Here is a 13,141-nt window from a genome sequence, read left to right on the forward strand (position 1 = left end):
TACCACAACCTGATCCTCCTCCGTAAAATTCCTACATAACTCCTCTATGCTGTCAGTCACCTGAGTCAACCCTGCACTAGGCTTCACAATGCTGGTGACCTGGTACTCACTCCCCAACACTTCCTGCAACTGCTGGCACACACCGTGTGAACTACCTAACAGCAGAACCTTCTTCATTCTGTTAGACTTTGCAACTAACCTAGGCCTCCTAATTGCTGAGGACTGTGCATGTTCCCTACATCTACAGCAACACATTTCTGTACATGAGTACTACAACTGTCATGCTGTTGTCAGACACTCATCTGTCTCCTACATCAGCCATCCATACTTATCGTTTTGAGACTGTTTTGCTATCAGAACAAAATCAGTGATTTGTTAGAGTGTGAGCAACCTGATTGGTGTACTGGAGTCCCATTTTCTCATATGGGAGACATTATATCCTGTTACGGTTTAGTCAATGGCATTAAACGACAGACACATCTCGTGTATGCCAAATGACATCTTCAAAGTCCCATTCCATCTGAAATAATGTTCAGCTAGTTGTTATAGTGATTTTCAGACACAGGATTGTTTGCAACAAGGGCAATGGATTGCAGTAGACTGTGCACAGTTGGCACTTTTGATATGAAACTTTTGTGATGAGCAGGTGATAATCCTGAAACCAGTATGTGAAATATTGGAGCTTCTGAAGGTGTAAAGGTGGTGCATTTAGCATGAGCAGTTGCTTTACCCATACCTTCTACAGAGTGTGCAAGCTCTCAGGCCAAATGACCTTCATACAGAATCACAGTACTGCCAATTGATTCTAAGACGGAGCATTAAAGATCTGCAATTCACAACTAGCATTTTATTTACAGATTGGACGGGATTCTCACAGAGTGAAATAATAATAATAACAACAAAAACCAGGTGTGGGCAAAGGAAATTCCTTGATAGATCATGGACGAAAGGCACAAAATTTGTTATTGTATCAATATGTTGGCACAAATACTGAGTAGCACACTCATAGGGCTGTACACTTTTCTTGATAAATTCCTGCATGGGAAGTAACCCCTGTTATTGGAGAATGTTACTCTTTCAGAAAGACTTCAGAAGTGGGTTATTGGCATTGGGACAATATCTGTTTTCTACATCTTGTATGACAGTGCATAATACAAACATTTCATAAGCAACAGATTGGTTTCTGGCTACATGGATATTTGAAGTCACAGGTTTATTCCAACCCACCGACAATGAGCACACATTACAGAAGCTTATGTCTATGCTTGTGACCAATTTTGAGGGCAGCTGAGTGTGTTCGGAGGAGTTAGTCATTCTTTGTAGAGGAGGGCTGACGAATGTGTAAGAATGAGTGTCAACAGACAGACGGTCATCATAAGACAGAATGACACTATCTCAAAAATTATTTGTTTGTGGTCATGTGTTAATAACTTTCTTTAGTTCTGGCCAGTACTATCATATCTGACAAAATGGGGCACTCTACGTAAACATCCTGTATAAACAAACCAATGGTTAATGGTGAAATATCGATGGGGCTGTTTGTGAGCTATGTTATTCTTTATAGGAAATTTCCAACACCAGGCAATTTCAGAAAAATGCAGGTAGACCTGCTTGGAGTTGACATTTGCTGCAGGGATTGGCAATTGATCCTGAGTGCTAATAAATCTAAAGTACTACACTTAAATAGGCAGAGAGATCCACTATTGTTCTATTACATGACTCAAGATAAATTACTGCAACCAGTAACAGCCTACAATATCTAGTACATAACCTACATAGTCACCTAAAGTGGAATAATATCATAACACTAGTTCTGGGAAAAGCAGACTCCAAGCTTGAGATTCATTGAAAGATTTCTGAGGAAATGTAATTTATGCGTGAAGGAAGTAGCTTGCAAAGCACATGTTCAACCAATTCTTGGGTATTGCTCGTCAGTCTGGAGTCCTTATTAGGCAGGAAGCAACTGAAAGAGTTGAAACAAGTCTCCAGGTCTGGATGGAATCCCAACTCATTTTTACAGAGAGTACTCCACTGTATTGGTGCCTTACTTAGTTTGCATTGGTTGTGAATATTTCGCTCACCAAGAAATCCCAAGAGACTAGAGAAAGTGCAGGGGAGTCCCATAATATAATGAGAGGGACAGGGGTAAAAGAACGCAAAATTACTGGGCAAAATCTTTTACAATTGATTTGCAGCAGAATTCTTGAACATATTCTCAGTTCAAATATAATATATTTTCTTAAGACACAAGGGCTTCTGTCCAAAAATCAGATCGAATTTAGAAAGCATCGCTCATGTGAAACTCGGCATGTCCTTTCCTCTCTTGGAGGACTAAATCATTTTGTGTGATATATATGGAAAACAAACAACAGAAGGAGAAAAAGTAACCCCTCACTTACAACATCCACAAAGGCCACACAGCTCCAGCTGCAGTGCTGCTACAAACAAAACACTTTCTATCAACATACTGAGAATGGCACTCCTGAAGTTCAAAGCTATGCCTATTGTACCTGAGAAGATTGGTTGAGGTATCTTACAAACTATCCTCTTGTGTCTGACTTCCCGATAATGTGACACAGGCCAGTGGTCTCAAACAAAGTCACTGCCTCCTATATGGCATAACAAATATTAAGTTCACATGCCCAAATATTCTAATCATTTAGGAGTTTCTAAGACCCCCAAATTACAACTTATTACTTTATGTTTGGTCAATAATCAAAGCCAGATCTCTGGCTTCATTTAGGATATGGAATTGCAAAGAGAGTGTGACTGACATCAGAATGAACAACCCTAAAAGCTTGTGACTAATTAGATGAAATTGAAAAATAACACCTGGAAACAAAAGCTGAATGCTGTAACAGCACAGGCACAGTACGTCTGCTAACAATGAAAGCTCCAAAGGAACAGTCTTATGTGAAACATGCTTCTCCTCCATATCTCCTCACCCATTTTGATAATGTTATCATTATCTCTCTTTTTTTGTTTTAGTTGACCAGTCCATCTGTTAAGTGTGACACTACTTTGGCCAGGTTAGTGGCTATATGAAGGGACCTTAAAAGTAACACGTTGTCCCACACTCAGACCATTCCACGAGAGGCACAAGGTCAGAGAAACGTACGTATTCTGGGTTTCCCACAGACAAGAATTCTGCTATGGTAAGATTTAACAGACACATCACTGTGTGGGACTGAAATGGCGTGGCAACTGGAAACCTATTCTAAAGTTGAAGTATGAGAGACATTTTTATTCTTGTGGACAAAATGTCTAAATTGCACATAAATAAACCATGAAATTCTGGCAGAATACAGACCAAACGCAATGTTGCGTCCAGACATATTGAAACAGTGCCAACAATTTGACCCAAGCCACACACATGTGGCTGATGCTGATTGAGAAGAAAGTCTATCAACACTGACCACAGACAACAATGTATGGGCAATGGAGTAACAAATTCACAGCAATCACAAGTTTTCCAATAACAAGGACATCATTCACAGCAGTTTTTGAATGACTCTGTAACCAAGGGCCAGATTTCTACCACTGAGGAACTGAGTGACTGGTAGAACATCCCAACCATTGTTTACAGGATCTTGACGACTATGTCGAAAAATAATATTGTATATCTAACAACAGAAACTCCAGGTTGGAATATCAACAACATAAGAAAAGATAGATTGCTACTCACTGTAAAGATGACACGTTGAGTTGCAGTCAGGGACAGGCTTTTATCTCTGGCAGCATGAGCTGTGTAAGTGTCTTTTCGTTGTGTCTTGCCGCAATTCAATGCCATCTTTATAGTGAGTAGCAATCTATCTTTTCCTTATATTGCTAATATCATGTATCTGTGTCACTTTGAAGTGCAGTGTACCATTAAATAAAAGTTACTTGTTCTGCTGTGTGACAATGTGTGACTCACTTTCTAGAGTCACCTTGTCCAAACTTAAATAAAGATCTCACATGACTCAACAATGTTGATAAAAGACAAAACACTTCTGATTTCAATGCAACTGATACTTATTCATTTGTCAGTCAACACTTCAAGGGAACCAAAACTATCAACATATTTTGCACTGTTCCATTTCCTGGGCACTTGCAGCAGGATCTGTAATGTAACTCTTATCTGAGTCTAAGTCATTCACATACAAGCAAGTATTTCAGGTCCTCTCTACCACTACAATTTGGTATCTAAGGATACAAACTCTCGGAAGAATGCTTGAGTGAGGTTCTTTAAGTGGCTAGGTGTGAATAGTCTCCATATATACGATATTTTTACCAGACTGAACTGATTAATTTGTCAAGAAAATACAAGAAGAAATGTATTCATTTCATAACACTTATCTGGCCTCAAAGCAACATCATTCAATGATGGTAAACAGAAGAAATGAAAACTAGCTTCTGCTGATCTCTGAGCATCAAGGTTCTGTGAGAATTAACCTACAGTTTATATTATGACTGCAGAAACTGTGTATAAAATTAATGCCACACGTAAAGGCATGACAGTAATCTGCTACAGGTGGTACTGCACAAAAACTTAACCAAGTTTTCTCTGTTGTATACCAGCCAATAGAGAAACAATGAGGGAGACATTTGCAATCTTCCATTATGCATATCTGCAGTGACATGAACTGTACCTCACAATGGACATCCTCAAATTCAGTTTCTGGCAGTTGTTTAGAGGTAGAGGTAGCTGTTCTGAAACTTTTTAACTGTCCTTAAACAGAATATATGGGGTTGTAAAGCATTCACAATGGCAGAAGTAAAGTTCAAATTATGGGTGCAACAGGCATTCTAATTCATTCATAAAGCGAGCAGACACGCTGGCAATAATTTTCTGTTGACATGGCAGTCAAATTTTGATTGTCACATTGGATCAGTAACTTGAACTATATAACATATCAAATCCCAGTGCATCCAAACAGTCCTCCAGTCTTTGCTCACAACGGCCACATCACATGGCTTATGTGTATCACACAGATATCGTGGATCTGTACGAACACAGCACGCGGCTTATTGCCTACTTTGTTTATTACACTGTTGAATGAACAGCACATGCTATTTCACATTGCACATAAAAGATGCAACCTGATTTTACAGTTCTTTCAGCACATCACTGTGTCTACATCTGTATCTATACTGAGCACTACAACATCTGCTACATGGCACAGAGAGCACAGTACACCTGTACCATTTTACTCCTAACAATTCCAATCATGGATGGTGTCTCAGAGAAATAGTATTATACTTTTATTTTACAGTAAGTGAAATTGTTGAATGGAATGATCTGTAAAATAAGGGAAAGCAACCATTCACCTATAGTGGACTGATGTGTGGAGCATACAAACATGTAACAGAAAGCAGCATTAATACTAGCTTTTGAGCTCTTGCTCTTTTTATTGGAATAGTACAAAGTCACATACACAGCCACTCAAACGTACACACCTGCAGCTGAAACAAGACTGTTTCCACAGTGGTTACGAATCGTAGTGACTATGTGGCTGAGGTTCTCCACCAATTTTCCAACACTTCTTATACAAACTAATGACCATGGCTCCATTCCAGCAGCCCAATATGACCTCGGGCAGAGCCTCAAGGCCTTAAATCCATCCCAAAACCTGATGCCTGAATCCATCTTCCTCCTCACTCAAGCAACCCCCCCCCCCCTCCCACACACACACACCTACAGTCCAAATTCCAAACCCATAGGTCTCCCTGCTAATCATCCCATTGTGACTGGATACAATGCTCCCACAGAACAAACCTCTGCCTTTCTTGGTCACTATGAATACAACATCCTTGTACACCAGGCCCTCATGCCCATGGCCTTGTGGCCATGGAACATTGCCTTTCCCAGCATTGCCCGGATAACAAACCTACCACCTCTTTCCTGGTCCTCCTAGCCAATCACATGCTGACCCAGGATTATTTCACTTTAGAAGGCCAAAGCTACAAACAACTCCATGGCTACTCACATGGCACCATCCTATGCCAACTTATTTATAGAATACTGGAGGAATCTTTCGTATCCAGTTAACATTTAAAATTCTTTGTCTGGTTCATGTTCATTTGTAATATTTTAGTGATCTGATTAGTGATGTGACTGATGACACCGGCAACCTTTGCTTTTTCCTCCACAGCCTCAGTACCTACTCTCAAATCTGCTTCACCTGGTCCTCCTCAGTACAATGAGGTACCTTCCTAGATGTCAACCTGCACTTTTGAGATGGCTTCATAATATGTCTGTTCATATCAAGCACACCAAACACCAACATTACATTCACTTTGACAACTGTCACCTCTCCCATGTAAAAGAATCTCTCTGTAACAGCCTTGCCACCGTTGAACACCACATCTGCAGTTGAAAGCAGGTGGTGTCGAAATATAGCAATAATCCTACCACAGCTTTATTGACAGGAAATATCCTACCCAGTTCATCCAAAAACAAATCTCCTATGCCACCTCCTCCTCTGACACCTGTAAAATTGTGAACCAGCCATCAATCAGCACCCCTCTGATCACTCACTACCACTCTGGCCCTGAAAAGCTCAACCACATCCTACACAAGAGCTCTGACTACATCTCATCATGCCCCTACCTCTCATCGTGCCCTGAGATGAGGGATATTCTATCCATAATCCTACCCACGATTCCCAAAGTAGTGTTCCACCACCCACCCAACCTTCAGCATACCACTGCCCATCCCTATTCCAATTCTGCTCCCAATCCTGCACCCCTTATGGTCAGCCCCGGTTCAAGATCTGTTCCATACATCCGCTGATCAATTCCTACAGCTGTCCAGTCACAGAAATTTTCTAGCAACTAAAAAGGCAGGGCCACATGTGAAAGTAGCCTTGTTATATATCAGCTAAGTGGCAATTGCTACACAGCATTCATGTGGGCATGACAAGTACACAACTGTCAAGCTGTGGCAAAATGCAAACTTGACCATACAGCAGCCAAACATGCTGCAAACTACAAGACAAATGACTTGAACAGCTGGTTCTCTGTGCGGTTATTTGGATACTCCCCTCCAGCACAAGTTTCTCTGAACTATGTAGGTGATGATAATCTCTCCAGCATATTGTGCACTCAAGTAATCCCCCTGACCTAAATCTCTGTTAACACACACACACACACACACACACACACACACACACACACACACACACACACGTCTCTGTCTCCCTCTTCATTTCCATCGTCCCCTCCATTTTTCCTTTTCCTATCTCCCTTATTTCACAGCTCTTACAAGTTCTACCCTCTGAACTACCCTCATTTTGTTGGGCAGCCACTAATCCATTTGTCAGAAGACCTGCCTCATTTTATTCCACCCTTGGGTAGTGTGTGTGTGTGTGTGTGTGTGTGTGTGTGTGTGTGTGTGTGTGTGTGTGAACTTGTACTAGAAAAGCAAGAGCCCGATAGCTAACATGAATATTGCTTTCTGTTACATGTTTGTTTCTATGCTCCACACATCAGTCTGTTATATTTTTAAATATTTTTTTTTGTTTTTCTATGTCTATAAATATGTAACTCTATCTCTTAACAAATATCTGTGCTGGATAACTGTCACAAAAATCGGTCACACAATAAACAATAAATTAAACAGCAGCTTAAGGTGTTACATGTTGCCACTTCTACCTCCATATACATAATGATATCTCAAACTTAATCACCGCGATCATTATGCAACATGTATGTGGGGAAAGCAGTATGTTTCTTGACTCATATTGGAATATACAATTGAAGGGTCATATCATGCACAACACAGCATCCCGCAATGGTGATTTCTGACACAGTCTGCACTTATTAAACAAACTTGAGCTGAATCATAATGAAATTCTTAAATTCCTGTCTCCTCCTCCTCTATTCCAACAATTCAAGACTGATGAACAAGACTGACAACCAAGTTGGCAGTAGTTTTTAAGAGACTACCTTCATAGGTGAATTACATTTCCATAGACTCCTTCTAACAAATCTTAGTATGACTTCTGCCTTTGTAACAATTATAACTGGGCCAAAATAACACAATGATTGACAGCTGCGCACGATAGTGTGCAATGTTCTCTCTGCATTATGGCCTGGCAGCAGCAGCTGTGCGGTACTATACTGGATAAATTCACACGAGCCACGTCAAGAAGGGACACTGAATGTTGTGTCACGTCCTTGTGCACTTTAGCCACTGTCTTCTATCATTCAGTGGCGTAATATTAGGATGCTGTATAGAGAAACACAGCACACAACAAAACAAACTGCAACAATTATGTTACTGATTGCAAGAGTTGTACACAACTGAATGTAATAATCAGTATATAAGGCAGCAGAGTGAAATAGCAACAGTGAAAAGTACTGAATGTACACTAAGTGCATTCTCTATTTGGTTGTTATTATGGCAGCTGTCCTGTAAAGAATTAAAGTTTGTTATTTTGATCCAGATATAGAGAACTATGCATATCTGGAAGATGATTATTTGGAAATTTGGAGCAACAAACAGATGTGAAACTAATTACACTGTTCTACCAGTTTTGTTTGTTGCAGGATTGTTGCAATTTTTTTCATATGAATTAGCATTTCATGATCGTTATCTTGATATAAAAAGGAAAATACTCCAAAGAAGATTATAAATTCACAAAATGATAGAATGGCTGGCTGGTACTACCTTCAGGAGGCGTATTTCCAATACTGTCAACAGACATTTTTTTAACATCAAAGAAACTGTTACTAGATCCCAGAACTATTAGTTCCTTCCTCAGGGGGGAGCACAGGCTCTATCACTCAGCTATCTTCTTCGGGACACTCTCTTGCTCTATGGGGTTGTTTCATCTTAAATCACTCTGGAAGGATATTTCTAGATAACTGTGACTGTTTCCAGTTGCTGCATGGCATATTGTGTCTTTTCATATATTTATACACAATCCAGTTGCTTATTCTAAAGGTCAATATGACTCTTATCCCAAGCTATGCTTTTGTAACAATTTTCTAATGATGTGAAACTCTGTACGTAAGTGCAACATGTGTATGGATTAGTTTGTGTTGATAGGTTGCATTTTCCAAATATATCTCTGTTTTTCCTACTGATGTTACTTAGCAATGATTACTATTGTATTCTGTCACTCTCCTCCCTCCCTGTATACTGTAATAGTACCAGACAAAATGTACATATTTTATTTGCTGTAGAGGGAAATGAAGTTATGTTGTTTGGTTCACTGTACATGACAATTACGTTTTGCATTCTATTGCACTTTTCAGGCATTTCATTGTTACTACAGTCATAACAATTGTAATTACCTCATCATTTGTATCATTTGCACCTGATACTTTGGTCCTTAGATTTCCTTTTTAATTTTTCCTGTAAAATGCCTTTTTACTTGAAAGATGGGTATTGTTAAAAAGCACTACATGTTTCATTTAGTGGAAGGTGAGATGAAACAAACAATCATTTTTTTCATGGGCTTTCCACAAACTGATATAGGCAGACACATTCAGTGCCATCAAATATCTTCTTTAAAAATTATCAAAAGAAGATATTTGATGACACTGAGTGCATCTGCCGTAAGTATACATCAGTTTGTGGAAACCCCATGGAAAAAAAAAATGATCCCCCACATGACCCATGGACCCTGCCGCTGGTGGGGAGGCTTGCGTGCCTTAGTGATACAGAAGAGTATCTGTTGAGAGGCCAGGCAAACATGTGGTTCCTGAAGAGGGGCAGCAGCCTTTTCAGTAGTTGCAGGGGCAACAGTCTGATGATTGACTGATCTGGTCTTGGGCAACAGTCTGGATGATTGACTGATCTGGTCTTGTAACATTAACCAGTGCTGGTACTACGAGCGGCTGAAACCAAGGGGAAACTACAACCATAATTTTTCCTCAGGGCATGCAGCTTTACTGTATGGTTACATGATGATGGCGTCCTCTTGGGTAAAATATTCCAGACATCAAATAGTCACCCATTTGGATCTCCGGGTGCGGACTACTAAGGAGCAGGTCAACATCGGGAGAAAGAAAATTGGCATTCAATGGAATAGACCTTGGAATGTCAGACCCCTCAATACAGTAGGTAGGTTAGAAAATTTAAAAACGGAAATGGATAGGTTAAAGTTAGATATGGTGGGAATTCGTGAAGTTCGGTGGCAGGAGCAACAAGACTTCTAGTCAGGTGAATACAGGGTTATAAATACAAAATCAAAAAGGGGTAATGCAGGAGTAGGTTTAGTAATGACTACGAAAATAGGAGCGAGGATAAGCTACTATGAACAGCGCAATGAATGCATTATTGTAGCCCACACCTACCACAACAGTACAAGTTTATATGCTGACTAGCTCCACAGATGACAAAGAGATCAAAGATATGTATGATGAGATAAAAGAAATTATTCAGATAGTGAAGGGAGTCGAAACTTTAATAGTCATGGGGGACTGAAATTCGACAGTAGAAAAAAGAAGAGAAGAAAAAGTTGTAGGTGAATATGGAATGGGGGTAAGGAAAGAAAGAGGAAGCCGCCTGACAGAATTTTGCACAGAGCATAACTTAATCATAGCTAACACTTGATTTAACAATCATGGAAGTAGGTTCTATATGTGGCAGAGGCCTGGAGACACTGGAAGGTTTCAGATAGATTATATAATGGTAAGATAGAGATTTAGGAACCAGATTTTAAATTGTAAGACATTTGCAGGAGCAGATGTGGACTCTGACCACAATCTATTGATTATGAACTGTGGATTAAAACTGAAGAAACAGTGAAAAGGTAGGAATTTAAGGAGATGGGATCTGGATAAACTGAAAGAACCAGAGGTTGTAGAGAGTTTCAGAGAGAGCATTAGGGAATGATTGACAAGAACAGGGGAAAGAAATACAGTAGAAGAAGAATGGGTAGCTTTGAGAGGTGAAATAGCGACAGCAGCAGAGGATCAAGTAAGTAAAAAGATGGGGGCTAGTAGAAATCCTTGGATAACAGAAGAGATATTGAACTTAATTGATGAAAGGAGAAAATATAAAAATGCAGTAATGAAGTAGGCAAAAAGGAATACAAACATCTCAAAAATGAGATTGACAGGAAGTGCAAAATGGCTAAGCAGGAATGACTAGATCACAAATGTAAGGATGTAGAGGCATATATCACTAGGGGTAAGACAGATACTGGCTACAGGAAACTTAAAGAGACCTTTGGAGAAAAGAGAACCACTTGTCTGAATTTCAAGAGCTCAGATGGAAAGGGAAAACAGAATACGAAACAGAATTGTCAGGTACAAAGAGTTCAAACAACACAACTTCTCAGACATTTCCTTCTACAGGAAATAAAATAGTACATTTTGTCAAGTACTATTGCTGTACACAGGGAGAGAGGAAACTGACAGAAAACCAGTAAAACATTACTGTAGTGAAATGAAGGAACATATAATAGGGTACACACTACTAAAAGCACTAACTAGATCATAATTTAAAAAATGCCTCAATACACTATAATATCCAAGCCACTTTGCTCTGAACTTAAACTGCATGAGCTTCATATATAAAATACCCTGTGTGAACAATCAATAACAATTGTTGCTTAGAAGCAGCAATAAGAATAGCAAGAGATACATTCAGCAGATGCCGCCTATCAGTGCAAACTTCCACATACCTTCCACAGGATCTCTCTCTCTCTCTCTCTCTCTCTCTCTCTCTCTCTCTCTCTCTCACACACACACACACACACACACACACACACACACACACACATTACAGTTTCCCTTTTTCAGTTACAGTCATTTCTAGTTGTCTTAATACCCCTCCATGCTCCACATAGGCACCTTCTTCTTCTATCCACAGTTAACAATCCATTGTCAGCTGACTGAGTCAGGACGAAAAGTACATGCTATGAGGGGTGGTAGTATTAATACATGCTTTGAGGGGTTGTAGTTTTAGTACAAGCTTTGAGGTGTGGTAGTATTAGTGATTCTGAACAAAAAACTTCATATGGACATAAGCCCTATTCCAACTGGTTCCAGACAGAAGGTGTCAGGGCACAAAATTAAACTACATTAAATTTCCTACAATAAAAAGACCCTTCTCATTTCTTCTCTAGGACTAACAGTTTGCACGAAGAGAGAGGGAGAATATTGAAATCTTGCACTTAGCGCATGTGCTCTGATAGTTTTGTAGGCCAATTTGAGATAGTTGATAGATGACGTGTCCTCTAAGAAATTGTTCGTTTCAACTTCCTCTGAACTAATGTGGTACATTCTAAACAGTGACAATGTTTGAACACTATAGAAAAAAAAATAACACTGTACATTAAATGTGGTCTATCTCGGAAACTATTCTGAACTGCATATGACTTTTTGGTTCAGAATCACTAACACTATCAGCCTTCAAAGTAGAACATTTACCTTTTCTTCCGATTCATCCTGCATTAACAAGGATGTCTCATCTGCCATATCTAATATTTTCAGGTATCGTAACTATGCATTTACCGATCACTGTTTCCAAAACTTAACTAATACTCTATGTGTATCCCTGTGCCCTGATATTATACAATATTTCATAAAAGAACACGGGCTGTATCGGAGCATTATTGTAGCTGATACCACAGAGTGTGCAGTGAAGTAAGGTGTATTCTTGGCAAGGGGTCTGTGATAAATATAGCTGCCCAGTTATGTCACACACTGTGTGTAAGGAGGCAGGCTGCCGATTAGCTAACTCTTATAGCGTTGGTACCAACTTGGCACCCAGTATCATTAACTGTGGTTACGACTTGTGCTTATTGTATCTCCTCTTGTCTTACAATGAAATTACTGCCTAATTTAACTTTACTATTATGAAAATGTCTGTGTAGTTTCAACCCTAGTGATCCAACTAATACTGTGCATCTCTTACAAGACGAAAGGGTTTGTTATTACCCAAGAGAAAAGACAAAGCTACGTATAATTTACATCACACTTAAGGAAGATTTAACCAGTACCTAAGTTAATGAAAAGTTTCTTCATAATACAGCTAGTAAAACTGTAATTTCAAGCAAGGGAGGGGGTGGGGGGAACAACAACAAAATCATAGAAAAAGTTGCACTTTCATATAACAAGTGCAATTTGGATGCATCTCCTGTCTCAAACAAAAATTGGAAGATCACTTTTCCTGTGTATACTAAGAGAATTCACCCTACAG

The 13,141-nt window shown here is 39.5% G+C and overlaps 2 protein-coding genes across 5 annotated transcripts in view; one reads left to right on the top strand and one right to left on the bottom strand.

Annotated features, from left to right (window-relative positions):
* Positions 1-13,141, bottom strand: part of LOC126095212 (putative protein FAM10A4) — a 198,260-nt gene that overhangs the window by 100,617 nt on the left and 84,502 nt on the right. The window lies entirely within an intron of this gene.
* LOC126095211 (uncharacterized abhydrolase domain-containing protein DDB_G0269086) overlaps positions 1-13,141 on the top strand; it is a 73,793-nt gene that overhangs the window by 36,459 nt on the left and 24,193 nt on the right. The window lies entirely within an intron of this gene.

This window comes from Schistocerca cancellata, chromosome 8, assembly GCF_023864275.1.
Source record: "Schistocerca cancellata isolate TAMUIC-IGC-003103 chromosome 8, iqSchCanc2.1, whole genome shotgun sequence".
NCBI classification, from domain to species: Eukaryota; Metazoa; Arthropoda; class Insecta; order Orthoptera; family Acrididae; genus Schistocerca; species Schistocerca cancellata.